The 13,621-nt window shown below is 40.1% G+C and overlaps 1 long non-coding RNA gene across 2 annotated transcripts; it reads right to left on the minus strand.

Moving 5' to 3' along the window:
• Positions 1-8,274: 8,274 nt before the first annotated feature.
• On the minus strand, positions 8,275-13,372 carry LOC118558727. Of its 2 annotated transcripts, none has more exons than XR_004928451.1 (10): positions 13,043-13,372; positions 12,771-12,925; positions 12,406-12,589; positions 12,047-12,143; positions 10,870-10,994; positions 10,617-10,768; positions 10,432-10,531; positions 10,278-10,357; positions 9,958-10,116; positions 8,275-9,864 (listed from the first exon to the last, which is right to left on the minus strand). It is a non-coding gene; the product is annotated as an uncharacterized LOC118558727 (long non-coding RNA). The 2 variants fall into 2 exon arrangements; XR_004928452.1 differs by having other exon boundaries at positions 12,014-12,143.
• Positions 13,373-13,621: the final 249 nt, after the last annotated feature.

Genomic DNA, 13,621 nt, shown 5'->3' on the forward strand with positions numbered 1-13,621 from the left:
AGTGAATGCTGCTTGTCGGGACTTTGAAGCAATCAACTGGTTCCCTTATATAGGACATTTTTGACCAATCTGTATAATCTGACCCAATCTGTATAATATGATTGAATTTGACTTTGTAAAGTGCCTCGAGATGACATGTTTCATGAATTGGCACTATATAAATTAAATGTAATTGAATTGAATTGAACTTGGTCAAAACAGGCAAGGCAGACAAAGAATGGTGGAAACATTTACTCACACTGAGGCTTTCGAATTCGGTGTATGTGGAGCCACAGAATATAAAGGCATGTGAACAAGTGAAAATGGTCTGGCTAATAGAGCTGCTGCAGAAAAGAATGTTCAGAGGTGTGGCAGATCCCACAAATTCAAGTTTCAGAGGGAGGAGAGGGAGGAAGACGGCAGGATGCATGATAGCCCCTTCACTTTTTTCAAACCTGTGTAATTTTGGTACCAGCCAAGCATCAATTAGATAATGCTAGAGGATGTTTCACAACCACATAAAAAACAGACAATTTAAAGAAAATGTAGATACCTTTCAGATCCTTTGTATAACTTCAATTAAAAAACTTCACCAATATAATGGCTTTGGACTGTTATTTTGGTTTGATTACATATACTTCATCCATCCATCCATCCATCCATCCATCCATCCATCCATCCATCCATCCATCTTCTTCCACTTATCCGGGGTCGGGTCGCTGGGATAGCAGCTTCAGTAGGGAGGCTCAGACATCCCTCTCCCCAGCCACTTGGGCCCACTTTACGTATACTCGAGTTCATTTATATATCCATCCATTAGATTATTTTTAGTTTTGCCTTTCTGATTATTGCTTTAGAATTTAAGATAGCGGGTGTTTGCCACTTTCACGCCCAAATTTTCCCACTATGGGACAGTCAAGGGATTTCTCATCCCTCCATTGTCTATACCCGCTTAACCATACTGGGTTAAGCGGGCTAGTGCTCATCTTTATCGATCATTGGGTGTTAGAGGCAGGGTACACCTTGGAAAGGTCACCGGTCCATCACAGAACAACATAGAGACACAAGGGACAAAAACTTTGCATACACTAACACTGACCCTAAAGGGCAATTTAGAGAGACCAGTTAACTTAACAGTCAAGATTTTAGACTGTGACAAGAGAAGAAAAGCAAAATCTTTATTTGTCATTGCAATTGTACTGTACATTCCAACAAAAATTGTCTTTTGCATTTAACCCACCCATGACTAGAATAAAGAGTCTTGATTCTGGATCCCTTAGGGAGCAGAGGGCAGCTTTTACAGTGTCTAGGGAGCAATCTGGAGCTAAGGGTCTTGCTCAGGGACCCATAGTGGCAGTCTGCAGGGCTCGTGCCAGGTACTTGCAGCCTTCTCAGAACAGAAGCGTGCTGCTCTAATCACTAGGCCAACCACTTTTTGGAGTACCCAGGCCCACGAATGTACAGGGAGGTCATGCTAACTCCATGCATGAAACACTCCAGGTCAGGATTTTCACCCATCACCTTCTTGCTGCAAGGGAACAAAGCTACCAATAATAATGCCATTTTGCAGCACATTGTTATATAGCATGTCTTTTTTTTATTTTAAACTAAACAAAACAAAAAAACTATACTATTGGCTAAAACGTAGTATATTAATTCTAGATAACAACAGCAAACTAAAGGACCAAAAAAAACTATACTATTGGCTAAAACGTGGTATATTAATTCTAGATAACAACAGCAAACTAAAGGACCGAAAAAACAGACACAACTACAGTAGAAACATAATGACAACAAGACATGCAATAAAAATCCATAAAAATAATTTATCATGGTCATGGTTCCTAAGCTTTCATATTCCATCACAGTCAACTGGTTCCAGAAGGAAACATAAACAAAGTAAAAAGAAATAGCGTGTAATACAAAAGATAAAAAAAAAACAAGATTTAAATTCAATTCTGAAAGACATTTGAATATGTTTAAATTTCTTTTTCTTTATAAAGTATGACAATAAAATGACGTTTAAACTGATACATAATGCTTTAAGTACAGCTTGAATACTGGCTATGTTTACACGCACAAAATGTCCCAATCAGATTGAAATGTATTCGGATTAGAAAACAAAAAAGTAAGCAGATTGTACAGCTTATATGGGCTCACAATCGATTAATGTGATCATGATGTGCGTTAATAAGCACCTGGCTTTATTCAGAATTAAACCTTTTTTTCTTGCAAAAGTCTTAAAATGTTACCTTGACACCACTAAGAGTGGTTGAGAAAGATATGGCTAAGATCGATCCAGATCCAGAATAATAAACAGGTTATGCTGATCAGCCCACAGAAAGACTAGCCTCGTGAGACCATCCTGATCTCGCGAGCTTTCAAGGTTTCACTCGCAGATCAGTCTGGCTACTCTCCGTTGAAGAAAATTTGGAGCCGTCTGAAAATTGTGTTTTTTGTGAGGTTGAATCTGAGAGTCTGGAACACCTTTTCTTTCACTGCACTGTAGTCCAAACCTTTTGGCTTGATTTTCTGATGTGGATCCAATCTAAAGGAATTCAATTACCTGATTTTACTTTTAAAGTAGCCTTATTTGGTATAGTTGCAAAAATTGAAGATAAAGTTGGTATTAACATTCTAATTCTATTAGTTAAATTTTATTTACACAAATGCCGTTACTTAAAATGTAAACCAGTCATATCTCATTGGAAAAATGAAACAAAATCTTATGTCAAATCTTTAGAATTTGTAAAAACAAAAAATGCTGGTAATTTTCTTTCTTTTGTGAGTAAATTTAATCTGCTGGTTTAATGGCTTGTCCTTGAATCTATGTATAATATAATGTTGCCCCTTATTATTATTATTATTGTTATTTTTTTTGTTGTCTTTACTATTATTGTTGCATCTTTGTTTATATCTATTTGTTTGGTGTATTGAGATACTGGTACCTGGTGTAATGTACAATTGTTAAATAAAGTTTTTTCTAAAAAAAAAAAAAAAAATTTGGAGCCGTTCACCAAACGAACGTCCAATCAGCGTTGGCTTTGAGGCGGGTTGAGGTGTGACGCAACGGGAAGCGCGACAGTTCAGTCTAAACAACATGGCGGCTTCAGCCGATGAAACTAGCGTTAGCGTGGCTATCGAGCAAGTTTTATCGGAATTACAGAGTATTTCTTTGCTGAGCTAACGAGCCTTTACCTGCAGCAGCAAGAGTAGCTTGGCTTGTGGTTGTGTTTTCGTCGTCGCTCGTAACAGAGCGACGATGAAGCATGTTGACGAATACGTCATATGCTTCGTTGATCTGATTGGTTTATTTGGCTTGTCTATCACCAACATAGGCCAATCAGCTAACCAGTATTTTCGCCCCTTCCCAAAATTACTTCAACGGAAGGTTTCCAGATGGATATGCGAAGCAAATCTATCTGGCGGCGTCAGGTTACCTGAGCACAGCAGCACCCAACAATGTGACCGTTCTGGAGCTGGAAGCAGATCCATGCAGCTCCCAGAGATGCACCGTTGCGTTTACAGCCACCAGGATCCTCAATGCAACAGTCTTCTCTGAGCACCAACCGCACCAGAAACTGTTCACTAAAGAGGATTTGCTATGAGGATACGGGATCTCTCAGTTTGCACCGCAGGACTCAACGCATGAGCCTCAAATCAACTGTTGTTTTGTGAAATGGATTAGCATTTGCCCCCCTCCCCCTCCCCCTCCCCAATCTGTGTAACATGAATGTCAATTTATTTTCTGATTCTGTTTTTATAAAAGTGTTGGCACCATCTTATTCTAACATGTTTCTGGAAGCTCCTCTTCTGATGGGGATTATAAGCAATGGAAGCTGTGGTGTTTCATATTTCAGGGAGCATTTAATTTTTTTTTTGTATGAAAACCACATCAGGGAAATACATGTTCAGATGAGTAATCCTATCATTAAAAACAGCTGTGGGGTGTTCAAAATTTCACTTTGGCCAAGATTGTCAAGTTAAAAGTATTTAAGCCAAATAAATAAATAAATAAATAAAAAAGAAATGATAAAAAAAATTATATTGGGATTTTATTTTGCCTGCTTGATTAAAAAAATGAGTATTCAATATTTGAAACAAATTATTCAGATTTTCTGCAGGAAAGGGATGTGTGTATCATTGTACAAGGTGTGCACAATTATTAGGCAAGTTGTAGTTTGGGGGATCAATTTTATTTCTGAACCACTACAGTGCTCTTGGTCAATCTAAAATGTAAATAAATCTCAAACCTGAATATTTAAGAAAGTAAAAGTGAGATTTTGGCTTTCTTAGGAGAACATCTGTGCGTGCACAATTATTGGGTAACAACAGTATTAGTGTGCAGAATTATTATAAAAATAATTTTATTATAAATAAAAAAACTTTTTAGTTTTAATCTCACTTGTTTATTTTCATCCATTAAAGTGAGAATAAAAACAGCTCAAAATTTACAAATGAACATTTCTGACATTTCCAAAAATAAATGATTGTAGCCACCCTTCTTTTCAATAACAGTTAGCAGCCTTCCATTCATGGAGTCGGTTTCTTGACAGCAAGCCTCCCAGATACTGTTCAGAGAGGTGGACTGTTTTCCTTCACCGTACATCTCCCGTTTAAGAAGGACCCACACGTTCTCAAAATGGTTAGGTCAGGTGAGGAAGGGGCCCATGCCATTATTCTCTCATCTTTAAGGCCTCTACTGGCTAGCCACACAGTGGAGTACTAACTTAAGTGTCTTGTTCAGTGGTGGTCAGGTTTCAGCTTTCCCTACCTTGGCCATGTCTCTGAGCACTGAACACCTTGTACTTCTGGGCACTCCAGGTAAGCTGCACATCTGGAATATGACAGCACTGGAGGATAATGGGTTCCTAGTAGCTTCACGTGTGATTCTTCTCAAATCTTTGGCAGTTAATTGGCATCATTTTCTCAACACCTTTCTTGTGACCCTGTTGACTATTTGCAGCAAAATGTTTGATGGCTTGGTGATCACGCCCCAATATCTTGGCAATTTCAAGAGTGCTGCGACCCTCTGAAAGTCTTTTTACATTTTTGGACTTTTCAGAGGCACTTAAATCTCTTTTCTGGCCCATTTTGACTGAGAAAAAGAAGCTGCCTAATAATTATGCACACCTTGATATAGGGAGTTGATCTCCTTGAAAATGTTTTTTTCTAATCTCAGCAATAAAAACAAGATTTTTGGTCAGTCTTCCTTTGAAAATGCTTGCCAAAGAAAGCAGTCAAAAATAAGAAATTGACCATGAAGAAACTCAAGTGTGGGAGTACTTATGCAAAAGGCTGTACAGGAGAATCATACATTGTATCAAAACAGCCTACTTGCATGTCCTAACAGACAGGAAAAACTTCAAGGAGCAGCCAGAAGACTATATGAGAAAAAGTCATGAAAAACAGGTCCAAATGCTACAGAAATCATTGCATTGACTCAAGCAATCAGGTAGACTTTGGAAGGCAATGTTGCATACATATGACTGAAAATGATGTTATACACTGATGGTGCTGATCACCGGGTGTGTACAAGAGGAAGACAAAAATATTAGGTTATCTAACTAATTTGGCTTGATGAGCTGATAATAGCAGCTAAGCGCAAAAAAACTACAAAGCAAGGAAAAAGGCAATTGCCAAAAGGTCCAAAATGAAAGACCCAGAAAAGCTGAAACATTTCTTGGTAACAGATTTCCAACAGCTGGAGAGGTGAAAACGTCAAAGAAAAGATATCTGAGAAAACAACTTGAAAAGATTGAAAATCTACAGCAAAATTAGAGAGACTCAATTCGAGTCAACATTTGAAAAGTAGAAAAGATGGAGAAACCAAGTAAATACAGAGATGTGTTAATTCAGTTATCCACTTGCACCAGACCAGACTTGAACATTGTGGTTAGTAAATTACCACAACACTACAAACATGAAATAATATTTTATTTAAATCTTATGTGAAAGTCCAGCATAATGTTGTATACAATTGTGAAGTAGGAATATTCTACATGATGTAAAACATTTATCACAAATAAATGAAAATTGCTGAGTACAAAGGTATCCAGCCTCCTTTTCTCTGACTGCAACCAATTGCCTCCAGAAGTTACCTGATGATTTCTAATGACTGAATAGAGTCCACCTGTGTGTAATCTAATCTCAGTAAAAATACTGCTGCTCTGTGACAGCCTCATATGTTGGTTGAGAGAATATTGGAAAGCAAACAGCATCATGAAGTCCAAGGAACACACTGGACAGGTCAGGGATGAAGTTGTGGAAAGTTTATAGCAGGCTTAGGCTATAAAAAGATTTCTTAAGCTTTGAACAATTCACAGAGCACAATGTTCAATCCATCTTCCGGAAATGGAAAGAGTATGGCAAAACTTTAAACCTACCAAGACAAGGCCGTTCTCCTGAACTTACAGATCGAACAAGAAAAGCACTGATAAGAGATGCAGCCAAGAGGCCAATGGAGACTCTGGACAAACTGCAGAGATCCACAGCTTAGGTAGGGGAATCTGTCCACAGGACAACTATTAGTTGTACACTGCACAAATGTGGTCTTTATGGAACAGAGGCAAGAAGAAAGTCATTGTTGTTATGTTAGTGACTAAGTCAGTAGAACTGCAGGCCTGGACAAAAAGGTAGAGAGAGAGCTAAGCTATCAAGGTAGCAAGCGCTAATCTCTCCCAATTAGCAGCATTGCAGCCACACCAACAGCATTTCAAGTGTTATAGCTGCCCAAGTTTGATCTCTTAACACCAGAGGAGTGGTCTAAATGTATCAGACACTTTGGGCAGTTCAGGATATCATCTGGACTTGGGTTGCAGCCATAAGAAAACCAGGTTAACCCTCTGATATATACAATGGCCGACAAAGGATAGGAAATGATTCCTTCACTGAAACTATGCGACGATGAGGTGAGAACCACACCCCCAAATACTAACTGGATGTGCACGTTGTTGTCAGAAGGAACATTAGCTTTGAACGTGCTGAGCTTAATCAGAGGTAACAAGAAGCGAGTGCAACCGCAAATGGTTTTATTACATCATTAAATGCCTTGGCAGAACATTGTGGCTATAGGAGGCTGCACAGTAAAATGACGAGAGACAGACTCGTCGTAGGAATAAGGGATAAATCTGAGCAACTGCAAATGGATCCCGAGCTCACTTTAGAAAAAGCAGTGACTTAGATTTAAGTGAGCTTGTTAACAAACAGCAGGATCTTCTTAAAGTTAACTTTAAGCATGAAAATAAATATAATGTGGACATCATTAAAGAAAAAGATTCCCTTTTACAGTAAAAACACGTGGCCAGCCATAGATGCACTGAGTAATCAGTGTAAAAAGAAGAGTCACTATGCAAGAGTGTGCAGGTCTGGAACAAAAAGAGAAATATGGGCAGCAGGTGATGACAGTGAAGAAGAAGTTGCATTTCTGGGCTCAGTAGCAACAGATGAAATGGAGGAAGCTTGGATCACTGAAGTAAAAGTGAACAATCTGGACTATTTACTCAAAATAGACACAGGAATGGATGTAACCGTGTTGCCAGGAAAAGTGTACGTCTCTCTGTCACAGACACCACAGCTGCAACCCACAAAATATACATTGTATGGTGCAGGTATGTCTCCACTAGCAGTTAAAGGGAAGTTTACCGCTAACCTGAGCACTCCCAGCTAAACTACAGTACAGCCTGTGTATGTAGTAGCAGATCTGACACAAGGGTTACTTAGCCGCACAGCAAGTGTAGCAATTGGGTTGGTGGCCAGGGTAGAAGCAGTAAAGGAGCAGTTCCCAAAACTATTCAGTGACTTAGATCAGATGGAGGGGGAATACAAAATCTTAGATGCTAAACCATTTGCTCTGTCAACCCCAAAACGTGTCACTCTTCCCTGTTACCCAGAGTAAAAAAGGACTAGCTCAAACAGAAGAGGGGTAATCTCCAGAGTAGAACAGCCTACTGACTGGTGTGCAGGTATGGTCCCAGTACCCAAACCAAACAGAGAAGAAGTTTGTGTGTGTGTCGATTTAACTAAATTGAGCAACTCTGTTAAAAAAATAATGACACATATTGTCATGAGTGGAGCACACCCTAGGATAGCTAGAGGGTGCAAACTCGATGCAAACTCAGGATTTTGGCAAATACCTCTGTCCAGGGAGTCGGTGCTTCTCACAACCTATATCATGCCCTTTGGAAGAAATTGCTTTAACACACTTTGTCTTAGAAACTCTTCAGCTCCCTGTGGATGGAACTCTAAACAACAGCTGACTTCCCAGAGTTATTGAATAAGGAGACGGTAGAGTGATGAAGTTCCAGCACTTTTATTGACAAACAGTATTTATTGAAAAACAAGATAACTCATTACAGGAATATGCAAATACAACACCAAGGACTCATAACAGTTACAAATCATGTGTGCTGGAACTTTTAAAAAAGATCAGCTTGAATGCTTCATGGAGTTTTAACACACAAGATCAAAGGTTTAGCATTCGCCTACAATTTAGGGTTCAACTAATTAAGTAAGGCCTGTTTTAGGTCCCTATGCACAGATTATTTTAGTATATTAGACTACTTAAGCTAAGCCTGTATGCTAATTAAGGTCGAATCCGTCTACCCTCTCCCCACCCTGAAAACCCTCCTACTCGATCCTCCACTCACCACTTCGATGGATAACCATCCACCATCCTCAAACTTACCAAACCAGGAGCAAAAGCAGGAGAGGTTCAGTGTGGGCGGGGAAAAAACCAGAAAAAGCTACCCACAAGAGTAGTAAAAACTGGTGAGACCCCCAGGGAGATCTGCTCTCGGCCAATCTGAGCCAGAAAACCCCGTGTTGAATCTAGGAGTTACCATTACCAGCTAATATTAAAGGATCTATAGAGCCAATCAGATCCCAGGTCTGTCCTTCTGTAATAAACAAAAATTGCATAAATCAGTGATCTTTGGTATAAGAAAACTCCATTTCTTTCATCAAGCAGTGAGAACAAAAAAGAATCATGTCAGGAAAAACATTTCAAACTCCAAATATCAATTAAAACATTGCTTAAGCAAAACTAAACTAATACAACTAAACATTTTAATTCATGCATAAATCTAAATTGATAATAAAAAAGAAAACGTAACGGGGAAAAAAAACAACAATCTGACAATACTACTGTAAAATGGAAAATCAAACAAATCAATATCATCAAACAAATCAATATCATCAAACCTACAGGAACATTTTCAAAAGCATTACAAGGAACAGTCACCAAGAAGGAAAAAGGAAATCCATGTTAACAGGTTGTATCATTAACATTACAATCATCATCGTCTCTCAGATCAGGAATTTCAACATCTGTGGGCATGTTTCCCGGGGAAAACACCAGTCTCTGTATCCGTTTGACCCGTAAAGAAGCTACCAGATACTGCGGAGGTTAACAGTCGTCTAACCAAAGGGATTAAGGGATTAAATGAATAAATGCTTCGTCTTCCTCTTGCCTCCTCTTCTCTCCCCTTTTTCTTTTTTTAATCAGTCAGTTTTCTGACATGAAGGGAGCATAAGCAATGAGCAAACAGGCTGATTCTTGTTGTGCTCCACAGATCAGCTGTTTCAAACTCTGTTGTCTCTCTCTCTGGAGACAAGCAACTCAAATCACTGCCCGGAATGTTATTGTGATTCCGTCGGAGCAGTGCTCTTCACCCACCTCTTCCTGCAAAAAAACAACTTGTGGTGGGCCGCTGTCCTCACAGCCAGCTTTGTGGCTCAGGTGGATGGCGACGATCCTGGCGTGTGATCTTTCTTGTCCTGCGATTTGTCGGCCCCTGGCGGTGGCGGCACCTCCCTGCAGTGTGACGCGTGGGTCCAAGGAAGCCGTTGTTCGACCTTCTCTGCCGCGTAAGTCGAGAGGAGCACCTGGAACGGACCCAGCCAGCGTTTGGATCTCCCATGTAGCTAATAAAATGTCGCTAATAAACTGTAGCTGTGAAACACAGATCAATCTCTTACCCTGGTTTTCATAGAAGACTAGGAAAGCGTTTCTTAGTCTACGGCAGCAGACAACTTCTCCTGTTGTTTGGCTGACATGTTCATCATCATCTGTTAGCCAAGAGTTTGCTGAATCCCCCATATCCAGCCCTCTTTGGATACTCTCACAGATGTGATGACCTGAGAGCAAAGGGCAAACATTTGCTCACCAGAGAATAACGACCTGTCGTCTACAAAACATCATAGTGTTTAAATACGGTTGAAGGACACGAGCAGCTGACTGATTTCTTATTTCTGAGACATATTCTTCATTTTATATCTAACATTTTTATTTTTCTTACATTTTTGGCAGGGTGGAGAATGAGCTCTGCAGGGATGACTGCTGCGCTCCACAGTGGCACGTGTAATCTATCTGGTCCCCCTGCATGAGACAATTATTATTTTACTTTAAATCTCTCAGAACTGGCTTCTCTTTTCAAATATGTTTGCACTTACCTTGAAATACTCCTGCAGACACTGGCCCACCGATCCCCCTGGTACCAGCTCCAGAGTGAGGTTAACAAAGTCCTCCACTCTATAGGACTGCTCACCACAACTGAAATGGACAGTTGAGTTGAGAAATAACCACAGTGCTCCTGGAGACGCAACAAGTCAGCAGTGTAAATAGAATACATTCATACCCCCTGCAGGTTCTGACGTTTAACATCTGAAGTGTAATATGTTCACGGACTGGGCACGTGTAGGTCAGGCCAGAGTTTACAGCTGTCAGCTCAACCTCTGATGACACAGACCTCATTATGTCCAGAACACAAACGAGGAACTCATGGGCATCCTGCTCAGAAACCCAAAGAAATGGTTCAGAAGATAGGAATTAAACAAAATCTGTCAAAGATTGACACTGTGCCGTCTAGTATAAGTAAGTATGGCACTAACCTTCTGCTCGTCATCGTTAAAATCTGAATTATACTCAGCGACGGTCCATTTAAAAAGAGGATGGAAGCGACTTATTCTCCTCTCTGATGTTGGAGTAGCGACTGACTTCAATATCTAGAAACCATCTGGTGAGAACAGAAGTGAAGAACATAATCTTTTTTTTAGGTTAAAATAAATGAAAGCCCCCTTTGTCATAGTAGTTGATTACCAAGGTTTACATCCAACTTAGATCTTGGCAAGACAAAGAAAATTGCTGTTTTTTTTTCAACTGTGATTTTGTAAAGGTAAAAATCTGAAAGGTATGACATGTATTTGTTTAGATCTTTATAACTCAGTACCTTATTGAATCATTTAATTTAATCAGAGCTGCAGGTCTGCTTGCTTGGCATCTCTCATGACTGATATATTTGTCCACTCTTATTTGCAGAGGAGCTTAAGCTCAGTCAGTTGTTTAGCTCCATCTATATTCCTATCAGTACTAAGCAACTTCATTGTCAATCCCAAAGGCATGATGCTGCTACCACCATGTTTGTCTCTGAGGAGGACACATTTAGAGTGATGCAGAGTTTTAGTTTTTCACCACAGATAATATGTTGCTGGCCAAAAAGTTTCATTTTCTTCTTATCTGACAGAGCACGTTTCTATCATGTGTGTGGTCTCCTTTGCATGGATTGTGTTAAACTTTCAACAAGGCCCCCTAAGGCTCTCTGTCTACAATTGCTTTCTTCTTGCCACTCTTCCATAAAGGCCAGATTTATAGAGTATATGTAGTTGTCCAGGAGACAGACACTCCACCTTATCTGTGGATCTCTGCATCTACTCCTTAGTCACAATTGCCAACGTGGCTGCCTCTTAATGCTTTCCTTCACCATTCATACTCTTTCTGTGTTTGGATCATAGATTGAACTGTTCCATGAGCTATTCAACGTTGCAGTGGATAATATTTAGGGGCATCAGAGTAAAGTGGAGTCTTTTCCATTTCACAGTCATGCATTACTCTTGTTGGTTTATCACATAAAGCCCCAATAAATGCTCAGAAGACGGTAATTATATCGTGGCAAAATATGAAAACATTGAAGGGGTATGATTATTGTTGCAATGCAGAGTATGAATGCAAATCTACACAGTTCTGAGTGTTCTTTACACTGATGATGTTTTATTGTCTGGAGTGCTGTACCTGAAGAGCTGGGATCTTGGGTGAGAGCAGCTCAGGGTCAGTAAGGACGCTTTGGAGGATGGAGTTGATATAGCATGTCATCCCCAGGTTGGGTAACCTTAAAACACACAAGACAAAGAACCAGACTCAGAACATGTGGCGTTCTGCTGACTTTCTTTCAACACATTAACTGAGGCATCTGCTGTGGATCCAGAGAAAGGCTCCATATGTGTCCCTTCTTCTTCTTTAAGTAGACAGACGTATGGAAAATACAGTAAAAATGTTCAGTAGAGTAAAAACTGAACACATCACAGTTGTTTCTGTTATTCATGTAATACTGAGTTCATGCAATCAACAACATTCAGCTTGGTTAAACATACCTTATCATAAATCAGTTGCAGCAGGAAAAGCCAAAACGCTATTTTCCTCCTTTTATCAGTGTCAGGTTGTCTAGAAGCTGGAGAAGATAGCATGGAGGAATCCTCCTTGTGTCCAGGTTCAGTATTTGGCGCTTCCCTGGTTCTCTTTAGAGTTGATGACTCCAGTTCAACAGTGCAATTGATACTAGTGAAGAAGACATGAAAAAAGTATTAGTTGAATTTGAGGATGAGTGGGGATAAATCTGAACATCAAATAACCAATGATTTCTGAGGCAAACCAATCTCACATTGACATTGTATTTTTCTAAGAAATATCTGAAACTGGACTTTGGATCTAAAAAATAATAATAATGTAAAACTCATACACTTCTTCTGTGGTGGAGAATGGTTGGACTGACACTTCGACTGTCACACTTGGAGCTGCAGCTCATTGTGAGCAGATACAGGACTGTCAGGAACAGGCGAAGCCCTGAACTGGACACTAGCCTCCCCACCCTGAGACTTTTCATTTGTGCTGCAGCTATAAAGATCGAGAAAAAAAATGAAATGTGATTCTTTAATGGAATACAACTCTATAACACCAGTTTAACAATAAATGATAGAATATAAAATTGGAGTTGGTGAAGTTTTATCTTACCTCCTTTCTGTATCTGAGGATGACAGGATTACAACCAGGGTGTTGTTCTGCTTCTAAATGCACTCTGATGAACTCAGACCGTGCCTCCTGTGGCCCTTTTCTGAACTTTCCCAAATTTAGTCACATTACATCCACCAACATGAAATAATATTTTATTTGAATCTTATGTGAAAGTCCAACATAACATATACAATTGTGACGTAGAAGGAATATCCTACATGATGTAAAACATTTGTTACAAATAAATGAAAATTGCTGTGTGCAAAGGTGGGAGCTTCCCACGCCTGCTAGGCAGAGTTTCCTACGCCTGCTAGCCAGAGTTTCCCACGCCTGCTAGCCAGAGTTTCCCACGCCTGCTAGCCAGAGTTTCCTACGCCTGCTAGCCAGAGTTTCCACGCCTGCTAGCCAGAGCTTCCCACGCCCGCTAGCCAGAGTTTCCACGCCTACTAGCCAGAGCTTCCCACGCCCGCTGGCCAGAGTTTCCACGCCTGCTAGCCAGAGCTTCCCACGCCCGCTAGCCAGAGTTTCCACGCCCGCTAGCCAGAGCTTCCCACGCCCGCTAGCCAGAGCTTCCCACGC

The sequence above is a fragment of the Fundulus heteroclitus genome, unplaced genomic scaffold, assembly GCF_011125445.2.
Source record: "Fundulus heteroclitus isolate FHET01 unplaced genomic scaffold, MU-UCD_Fhet_4.1 scaffold_151, whole genome shotgun sequence".
Classification (NCBI taxonomy): domain Eukaryota; kingdom Metazoa; phylum Chordata; class Actinopteri; order Cyprinodontiformes; family Fundulidae; genus Fundulus; species Fundulus heteroclitus.